The 11,685-nt window shown below is 31.3% G+C and overlaps 1 pseudogene; it reads left to right on the top strand.

Annotated features, from left to right (window-relative positions):
* Window positions 1-2,142: 2,142 nt before the first annotated feature.
* Window positions 2,143-5,778, top strand: LOC129295472 (alcohol-forming fatty acyl-CoA reductase-like; annotated as a pseudogene).
* Window positions 5,779-11,685: the final 5,907 nt, after the last annotated feature.

Here is an 11,685-nt window from a genome sequence, read left to right as displayed (position 1 = left end):
GTTTCCATAAGAATTTAGGCCAATGTCTAGTAATTGATGCTGAGAATATAACGATTAAGACTAGTCTTGAAGTTTGTCAAAAGCTAAACCTTCACGGGCTGAAGCTTTGTTTAGATTCTATAAATGCTCTTAGCACAATTCGGAGTGACAGCGCTCTAGATTTAACCTATGTTGAGAGATATTTTGTTTCTCACCGATGGCGTGGATCTCAACCACGACGTATCATTAGATCACGTGGCCAAACTTGGCCATAGCGGACATGCAGAAATTAGATGGATCCCTAGTGTTCCAATTGGTTGTCTTAGCATGTTTTCAGAGGACAAGTGTCATGTTTAGGCTTCGATCTGCTTGTTCTTTTTTCCTTTTTCTTTTTTATTTCTTTCAAATTTTTGCTTGCCTTTGCATTCTAAAATATATATATATATATATATATATGTAATAATACTCTCTCCATCTTAAATTATAAAATATTTTTAGATAAAATTTATATATCAGTAAATCTTATTAAATATACTTAACAATCTTATATTTTCAAAATAAAAATATAAATTTTTAAAAATATTTATTATTTAATATATTAAAAAAAAAGATAAAAATTAATTATAGAGAGAAAAAAGATAATATTAAAATTGATGTATTTAATGAAACTTTAATTTACTCAAAGTGTTTTATATTTAAAAAAAAATTTAAAAATATTTTATAATTTAAGATGGAGGTAATAAGAATAATATGTCCTCAATTTTCAATTCACGAATTTCTGTTCTTGTAAGGCACATCCCCCTATCAAATTGGAGCATTCGTTCCGAGCAATTTAATTTGATTTACCGCCATGAATGACTTCTGCCGTTTCAGCTAATCAAGGAGTATTGCACCACTCAAAAAGATAAGAAATATGCACAGTGAGGGGTGTGGAATCAGGCTATAGATCCGATAACGAACCGTTAATATCTTGTCATATTTTTGCAAGAAATTCTGATAATATATCGCAACGTAATTTTTTTTTCGCTTTATGTTTTCTAAAAATTTAATGTATTAAAAATCAAGAGTAAATTATATTATTATGATTTCTCAATATATTAGAAGAATATTTATTACTCTTTCCATTTATATATATATATATATAAGATTATATTATACAATTTAATAAAATTAATTAAGTATAATAATTATGTCTAAAAATAAAAAAAATTGAATTAAAATGCCTTATGTTAACTAACATAAACATGCATTAATTATTTCTCGTTAATGTAAATTACGAGGGATGATTTAAAAAATATGTAATAAATACTTATTAAAATTGATGATTTTACTTATATAAAAAAGTAAAAAATAATAGTTTTTTCTACAAATAGAAATGGAGAGAATATAAAATACATCTAGTTACTTTATCGAAGCAGAGAAAAATTGTTTAAGTCATTAATTTATTTGAAAATGGAATAAGTTTCTATTTTAATCCTATTAAGTAATTTATAATAAAAATTATTAATTTCTTCTAAAGGGTACTTTATAATAAAAATAGAGAAAATATGTATATATATGTGTGTGAATATAATTTTATTCCATTACAACTTAATTAGAGAGATACGTATCGTATAAGAGGATGCAATTGTAAGATAAAGAGATAAAGTAAGATTAGAAACCGTACACGCAATTATTCAAGTTTGCTCGCGAACACCATCAACATTAAGGAGGGGCCAGCCAAGGCTACTACCTGACCACGTACCCTTTCAATATTTGTCCATTAAATCAAAATAAGCTCAAATTTTAACCCCTCGCGTCCCCTCAACTCCATCGATCCCATTAGATTGCCAAGTACACGTCCCAACAAACATTATTGGATCAATTATTAATTAATTAATCTTACAAATCATGCATGCAAACCAACTTTTGTATGTGTGGACAGTGACAATAGGTGAAAAATAGCCATCATTTATTGACAACGTTGGATGTCCCCGATATATCTATCTGCACCCCATCTACTTAAGGTGTGATTATTAGTAGACCATATTTTCAAATTCTGATCAACTAAACCCAACTTTTATTTGTCTATATATACACTTGTCTGCTCATCATATATAAAACGCATTCCATTTCGCTCACACTATATAGTGGTCCTTCACATTCTCTTTCTAGAATTTTCCAATGGAGTTTGGAAGCGTACGTTCTCCACTGCCTTGAGCACAATACCATTTTAGTCACTGGTGCCACTGGCTTTCTCGCCAAAAGTCTCTCTCTTTGATCTCTCTCCCACATTTCCATTGTGTGTGTGTGTGTGGCATAATATTGATGATCTTTGCCTGTGTTTTACACTATTTGCGGAGAAGGTACTGAGGATTCAACCAAATGTGAAGAAACTTTTTCTTCTTTTGAGAGGCCCCAGACACCAAATGGGGAGAGAGCAGGACTGATATCAGAGAGGCCATATAAGTTGGGGGATTCACTGAAGGGGGTGACTGGATTAGACATCAATACAGAACATCAGGTGGTTTCCCATAGATTGAGTGAACTATGGCATCAAGTAGCGCTATTATGTACATACTTGAAGAATTATATATTTCAATTCATGTATCAATTAAGATTGAGTAGAGTTATATGTGTATACATGAAGAATTCATAAACGCTCGCTAGAGACACCTTGATTATTTTGAGTATAGACAGATGCACAACCCACTGGACCCTATAATCTTCAGAGAGTTCAGAGATAATAAAAAAAGTAAAAATATTATGTGTTTAATGGTTATCAACTGATCGATTTATAAAGATCAAATCAATGACTGCTTTATTAAAATAATTAATTAATTATATTTCATTATCTTTGATTCAGTCAGTTAAGAGATAGGGAATAATTGACAACTATTAGGTTGTAAGTTGGGCCTTTGTCCATTGGGCTTATTTGTGTGGTTCACCTATCATGGTCTACACAAGATCATAAAGATCAATTTGTTTAGACTTATTAATTAATATTAACTCATAAATAAATATTTCAACAATCTTCTACTTGGATTGCAGTAATTAAGTTGTATAAACAAGCCACAAATAAAATTTAGAAAATAAAACTTCACAAAATCACTAGATCCTATGAAAAAGCAAGTAATATAATGTCTCATAATTTGAATAAAATATGAAATTTTATTCCAACATAACTCAATAAGATAACAACACAAATCACTGAATCTTATGGAAAAACAAGTGACATGCATAGCGTATGATAACAAAATTATTGAATCCTATGAGGATACAAATGATATAAATACATCTAACTAAACTAAATATAACTCAGAGAAGAAAACAAAGCCTAAAGAGAAATTGCAATTTAAAAGATTCTCAAATTCCCATTAAACTAGGGCATCAAAAGAAATTCACAATACCCTTATAAGTTACATGATTTTGAAAAAATTTTACAGGTAAACCCTTAGTCAATGGATCTGCAAGCATCTACTTGCTAAGAATATGTATTATATGAGTTTGAGATTCAACAATTTTCTCTTTCACAAACATAAGTTTGATATTAAAATGCTTTGTACGATTGAAATTTCATGGTTATTAACATAGTATACTGCAACTTTGTTATCACAATAAATGGTTAGAGGATGTGATATTGATTCAACTAGGCACATGTTAGATATCAACTTCCTTAGTCATATAGCTTGATGTGTAGTCTGAAAACAAGCAATATACTCAACTTTCATAGATGAAACTGTTATAAGTGTCTATTTCACACTTTTTCAAGAAACAGCTTCTCTAAACAATATGAAAATATTGTCGGCCATAGACTTACGATTATCCAAACAAGAGGCAAAATCTGAATCTGAAAAGCTAATAATTTCAAGATCTTCTGATCCTTTAAAGTCATAAATAGAATATCCAACAATCTCAAGAGAATCTGACCTTCTGTAGGTCAACATATAATTCTTTATACCTTAGAGATATCTCATAACTTTCTTAACAGCCTTCCAATGATCCAGACTTGGATCATTTAAGTATCGACTTAGCATTCTAATGGTAAAGGCTATATCTAGTCAAGTGCATACTTGAACATACATAAGGCTGCAAATAGCAGAAGCGTATGGTATTTTTCTCATTTCAACTCTCTTCTTATCATTCTTGGGACATTATAATTTTGACAATAATTCACCTTTTTAAGCAGGAGCAAGTGAGGAAGAAAATGAATCCACTCTAAATTTCTTAAGTACCCGCTCAGTATAGGTGGTTTGTGATAAACCAAAAACACTACGAAATCTATCATGATGAATTTGTATCCTAAGAACGAAAGAGGCTTCACCCATGTCCTTCATGTTAAAATGGCTAGGCAATAGGTGTTTTTTCTCATAAGAAAATTCATTGAATTGCTGACTAACAACATGTCATCAACATAGAGAACAAGAATGACAAAATTGTTCCCATCAAAGTTTTGATACATACACTGATCTAAGATATTTTTAACAAAACCAAATAAGGTGATAACTTTATCAAACTTTAAATACTATTATCTAGAGGCTAGCCTCTGAGGATGAAATTAGAGGGGCCATGAAGGAATTGGGCATTACCAGGTTTCGGCAAATTTCATTTTTCTTGGGTTTAATTCCTCTTCAGCTTTTAGACCATGTAGGTAGAAAAGAAGAGAACACCATAGTAAAACTGTTTTCCTGGATGTGTATGAGTGTACAACATTATAATCAGAGCAAAGATGTATGGATGGCCCAACACATGCATTTACAAAAGCAATGGGAGAGATGCTAGTGCAACATCCAAGAGGAAAATTGACCGTTGTTACCATTCGTCCAGTTATCATTTCCAGCACTTGGAAGGAACCGTTTCCTCGGTGGTCGAGGCCAAAAGGTGATCTCTCTGTGTGTGTGGAGTACGTACGTATGACTCTTCGCACTTGAACATGATACAGTACAATTGACTTGCATGTATGTTTCACGTATACTGTCATGTTACAGAACAATTGACAGTTTAGGTGTTGCAAATGGGAAAGGGAAACTGTCATGCTTTGTGGGAGATCTCATGTCAGTTGTTGATATGGTAGGCTGCAGATACTAGCTGACATGGCGATGAATGCAATTCTAGCGGCAACGGTTGCCCACACCAATGAAGCTAATAATTCTGGTGCTGCAATATATCATGTAGGGCCTTCAGTAAGGAACCCTCTGACGTTCAGAGACTTTAATGACTATGGATTCAAATAATTCACAGCAAAACCTCAGAAAGATGAGAATGGAAGGCCCATCAAGGACGGCAGAGTTACTGTGTTGAACTCCATGGCCGGCTTCCGCATATACTTCTTCATTCGCTACCTCCTCTTAAAGGTTCCTCTTTCAATTTAGCTAGTCTTAAATAATCAAACTAAGTGTGAATCACTCCTTACTCCATGTTCATTCAATAAGTAAGGGCGAGTTGGCCAGCGCAGTATTTTGTAGAGTTTTCAGGGAATGTATGTGGAGCTCAACAGGGAGATCCAAGTAGTAATGCGATTGGTGGAGCTTTACAAGCCTCACTTGCTCTTCAAGGGCATCTAAGTACTAGTAAGTTATTGATGTCCACGCGCGTGCGAGTACAAATGCATAGATTAAAAAGAGGATTGATGTTGTGGGGCACAAATGCAGATTTGATGATATGAACACAGAGAAGTTGAGGACGGCAGCGAGAGAAGGAAGGGTAGAGACAGATTTGTTTTATTTCGATCCCAAAATGATCAACTGGGAGAATTATTTCCTCAACATTCAGCTGCCTGGCATCGTCAAGTACATCTTCAACTCACCATATCATAATTAATTGAACAAGATACTACTTATATATATAGCTTTTGTTTTCTGATCCGTGTGTTTGTATCATTCTCGATCAGCCAATCAGCTGAGCAAGACGAATTTTATGTGTGTGTAGGCGCACTATAAATTAATGAATAGTTCAAATATAAGACAATTGGCGTCTTGCTGCTAAATGTGATAAATAAGCAATTACTTTTCCATCAATGTTTGACTCTGCTTCAGTAAATACAAAGATCTAGCATGCCTGTCGGCTTCTTTTTGTGATTCTGTGAGGTTTAGATTTCATGAATTAAGCAGAAAGAGATGGAGGGTGGAAAATGGACCATTTTAATTTAAACTTTTTAAGGTTATATGGTCATAATTTTTTCCCTTTTAATGTCATAGAGTCATATAGTCATAAAATAATCTCTCTAGAGTGCAGTGCCCTACTGCAACCTGATTTTTAATTTTTTTCATTTTAAATAAAAAGTTGCTGATGATGAAATAAGCTGCCTCGAGTCAGGCATAGCTGGGAGGGAGTAAATTAACCTGATTTTTTTTCTTTTTGGTCAAAGTAGATGAACTTCGTTAGTCTCTGCAAAAATACATCCTACGAGTATGGGCCTAAAAAGATGAAGATCATTTGAGATTCTATTTTAGATTTTCGGCCCACCAAACTAAGTCATGATGTTTTGTAATGTAACCAACGGCGGTTTGTTACCCGAAAAAAAAAAAAAAGGAAGAAAGAAAGAAAGAAAGAAAAACAGCAGTTTCCATACAGATCTTCTTAAAATGACATTATCATATAAACTTTTTTATTATAAAATTAATGTCATAATTTAATTAGTAACAGATGTTTGTGACGGGGAACTGAGAATCTATTGCAAATTGATTTTATACTATTTCGTCTTAAATAATGGTGTTGAAGATTTTTTTGCGATGAATTTTGTGACAAATTTACCATAAAAAATATTCTATGTATAGCATATTTCTTCATAAATTTTGTGATCAATTTGTGAATAAGTATTTTGATAAATTTTCGCATGAAGAAAATCATTTGTTTTTAATTTTCTATAAATAAATATATTTTTTATAGCAAGAGGTTTAAGTTGCCTGTACATTAATTTACCTAGTTTAGAAAGACGTATATAAAAGAAGAGTAGAGAAAAAATTAGTATATAATTTTCATGGGACTTTTTCCCAAAAAAAAAAAGCCTATAATTTATGCAAACAAAAAAAAACTAACTTCTATAAAAAGATTTTTGGATCCAAAATCTGAGTGTATCACACAAATTTTGCCGAGTCTTCTTATGTGCCAAAACGGTTCCCGGTTGATATAAATACAACTGCTATGTATGTTTTTGTTTATACGTTTTGTGCTCAAGGTGTATCCCATTTCATTTATCTCGGGCTAAAATGCTCGGCTTGTCTAAATTTTCCCGTAATTTAATATGCATGCCAAAAACTCTTTAATTCTTCGTCAAATTAATGTGTACACGCGCACACACTGTTAATTAGTCTTGAGAAAGAGAGACCTGGTCAGACTGAAAAAAAAAAAAAAAAGTTGACCACTTCATCGCTACTCGGGGGTGTTTTTCTTGACCAAATCAATTGAATTTCTCTGACAAATTAATCTCAAACTTTGTTAATTAGATGCGGTTTTATTTATCAAGTTAACAGTATTTGATGTTTCCTGAAGAACCTCTGACGAGATCAATATTTGGCAATCGATATTAGGTTAGGTATAACCACGAAAAGTAGACAAGTCGATCTCTTGTGGTTGCCAGAGAAGCCGAATGCAATAAGCAATTATGCTTTCTTAGAGACTAGGTATACTCATGCCTGCAAGTTAATGCAAACATTTTTTAAATTAAAAGGAGCCCTTTGATTTCGGTGCATGTTCTTTACTCTTCTCCATTAATGAACACTTTACAAGAAACAACAAGCGACGACAAAAGCCAGACGTGTTGATGTTTTTGTTTTTCTTCTATAGACCAAGAAATTGACTAGAGCCACCCTCTCATTATTTAATTATTATCATCACATCATCTTCATTCCTAACATCATCTTTCTACAGAAGTCAAGTGTCAAATGTTATTAACTAATAGAAACGATTAATCAGGCAGGTAAATGCCAAGAATCATTACTGTAAGGTATACCTTTAAAGTTTTCTTTGCATTAAGATATTGAAAAGTCGAAGCAGGGAATGTTCGTACGTATCTCAAGTGATTGGGTAATTCGGCACACATGCATTTGAATTAAGATTCTGTAGATTTGGTGAGACCAGGAAAGTGGCTATATTATGAGTCTTATATGTCAGATGAAGTGAAATTTGTAAATTTAAAAGGTTATCCCGCTCAATAAGCTGGTTTTTTGGGACTTGTGTTTATGATATTAATACTTTCATTATAATTTGCAAAACCTAAAAAAGGTTCTAACTAACAAGAAGTCGAAATGTCATGAGAGGTAGAGCTGCAGCTGCTTCTGGGATATAGAGTCACTAGGGACTATAACTCTTGAATGGAAATGTATTGTTTTTAGTCTTATATTCAGAGGTGTCACAAGCGAAATGAAGTTCATAAAATTCAAGCAACTTTCTTTTCGTCAACTTGTCCATCAATTCTCAACTTCATGCATGCTTGCCCAGAAGCTGGGACAAGAGCTTTTTAAATTCCCTTTTCAATTATTCATCCAAAGCATGTGACTCAGCCTTGAACAATTAACCAAGATCATTTGTTTCGTTTCACAGACAATACTGAATGCATGAGACTCAGAATTGATAAATTGAAGGGAAAATGATCAGTATCAGAGAAGGTCTTATACATGATTAATATCTTAAAAGGAAGCTAGCAGCAGTGAAAATTACGGAAGCAGATAAGTAAATACATAAATCTATTAATTGCATCACATGCGACGAACATTACTATATTGTGTAAAGATGGAATCAGTGTTGGAGGATGTAAATGGATGACAGGAAAAGGTCATGATCATGTGGTAGGGTTTCGGGCGCACAATTCAAAGCTGGGTCAGGACAGCTTCTGCTGGGTCACCGACCTCAATAAAAGATACGAGAAATGAGGGGCTAAGGTAGGTGAACAGTTGACCATTGAAGAAAACCGCAAACTGCTTGCTGCCCCTCACCGTCTTTCCCTTGAATATCTTTGTTTAATCAATACCATCGTGTTTTCATTCAGGTTTCCTCTTCGTCTAGCACGAACCAAATTCAGATCATAAATATTAAACACCCTGCTTTTACATAGTTTTCTATTTAATATTGTCGAATTTTAACAAACACACATTATATATGGATGTATTATCTCGTTTTTTTCCCCTTAAATTAGCTTCTATATATGTTCTCGGCTCGTTCTAATCATAAGTGAGAACAAGTGATAAAATCTATATATATACAACACATAAATGTAATGGATTTTGTCATACACACGTGTGTGTTTGTGTAATGGTTGTGCAGATTTTTAATTATATTATCTTGGTGCTTATTGTTTGAAATTACTCCATCCATTTTAAATTATAAGATATTTTTAAATAAAATATTACATATCAATAAAGTTTATTAAATACAGTTTACAACCTTACTTTTTCAAGATAAAAATATAAACTTTTAAAAATACTCTTCATTTAATATTTCATTCATAAAAGAATGTTAAAAAAGAGAATATATCATAAGGATAATATTAAAAAAATATCATAAATGAAACTTTATTTTTATCAAAGTGTCTTATGTTTTGAGATATTAAATCTTTCCTAAAATATCTTATAATTCAAAATAGAGAGAGTATAATTTATTACACCAGCATCACATCATTATACTAATACATGTTTCCGTACATATATACATATGCATGTATTATATACTCCCTTTAATCAAAATTATAAGACAATTTTTAATATATGTTGTGTTTACAAATACAAGCCATGCGTTTTGATATATTTTTTAAAACAATTAACCGGTTTAAAAAAAAGATCTCATCAATGAATATTTGAAAATAATGAGATTTTTTATATTTATTCTTGATGAAGTTACCCTATTCAATAAAGATAGAGTGCAGACATAAAAAGAGCAAGTAACTTTTAATGATGTTGATTATTTTTTAATATAAAATTTAGTTAAAAGAGCGTTGTAATTTTAAATAAGAGAAGGCTGCGCGCGCGCATTGCATGCTTTAAAGGAGTCGGATAACATGAAAGCAGTTAGTTGACATTGCTAAAATAAGGAGTAGGGGTATGAGTTGAAATAGAACAGGCCTTTAACTGGGCTACATATATCTATTTCAGACCCAACTCAATTTATTTATTAAATAGATTCAAGTTTAAGCTTTTAATTAAACTCATTTAATTAAATAAATTAGGTCTATTATTTTAAAACTTAACCTACAAACTTATCAAGCCGACTTATATATATATATATATATATTATGTAATATATTACAAACACATCAGTTTTATCATTTTATTTTTAATCAACTTATTCTTTTTATTAATTTTTAGTTATATTTTCAATGTTATTAGATGTATATATTAATTTTAATATTTTTCTTTTATTTTATATTATATTATATTATAGTTAATAAGTCTTTTTAATTATTATGATTATAATTAATAAATCAAGTTATATATTGTATGGTATAATAATCTTCAAGTGTACTTGAGATGTTTAGCCTTTTAAATAAATTTTCAAGTTAGGTCAGGATTTAAGTAGACTTAAACTTAAATTGTAAAAAAAATTTTATATAGAGTTCAAGTTAAACTCAAAATTTTAATTTATCATATAAATTCAAGCCCATTTAATTAAAATTTAACTCAGACTAACATATTACCGTTCTTAGTAGGAGCTATATTGGGAGGTATATGGCCGCATGAGTGGCTGTGCGACTATCCGAGGCTCAGCCACCAATGATCAGACACCCGCAAGCAGATGATGCGCAGGAATACTGCTCTTGGCTTTTGACATGTCCCTTATATGTATTCCTTTATTAAAAAATAAAAAAAATATTTTTTACAGAATTAAATATTAAAAAATATAAAATATTTTTAATCTTTTACATGTAATCATTGCTTTTCTTTTAAAAAGTGTTCTTATTGATAATAATTTTATATTTATTGTAAAATGTTTGATAGGGGTAAATATGAAAAGATTGATTAGTTAAAAAGTAGGTAACTATTTTATTAGAGAGGAAGATTTAATCAAAAATATCTTATATTTTTAAACGAAAGGAATAATAATTAGCGTGTGGGCCAATGCACATATACATAAGAAAATAATTTCATCTATTATGACATCACTGCAATCATACAACTAGTAAGAATATTCTAGACGTGATACGATTTGTGAATAATATGGCTCCAAGATATTTTCATATTAATTATTATATTACTAATTAATACTCCCTCCATCTTTGTATATGAAATATTTTTAATTAAATCACGCATATTATTTAGTTGAAATCATATTAAATTACAATAATTTTTTAATTTTACCCTAATAATATCAATTAATATCATGGTGGTGGTGGTTAAAGCACATAATTAATATTTTTTTATTTTTTAAGATAAAGACAAAATTATTTAATTACTTAAAAATATCATGACACCCACAGTATTCAAGGACATAATAAATTTTTAGAAAATACCCTATATGGAAGGAGTAACGGTGATAAATAAGGAATAGTTTACTACGAAAGCACCGAAACTTGATTCATTGGTAAGCGCGCGGGATGGGTAGTGGGGTTGTGTTGCATTCACACCTCCGACGATTACGAGAGTTGGGACCGAAATGTTTATTATTTTTGACATATTGCGTGCACTGCATGTTATACAATTTTAATAATCGTTCCTTCTCATTTGACCTCTTCTCTGCATAGCAATATTCCCATATAAATATGACATATCGGCGTTATGTTTCCCTCACACCAAGCTA

The sequence above is a fragment of the Prosopis cineraria genome, unplaced genomic scaffold, assembly GCF_029017545.1.
Source record: "Prosopis cineraria cultivar Desert tree isolate PC_DT_omini unplaced genomic scaffold, ASM2901754v1 PC123, whole genome shotgun sequence".
NCBI lineage: Eukaryota > Viridiplantae > Streptophyta > Magnoliopsida > Fabales > Fabaceae > Prosopis > Prosopis cineraria.
This window is presented reverse-complemented; position numbering and strand designations above follow the sequence as displayed.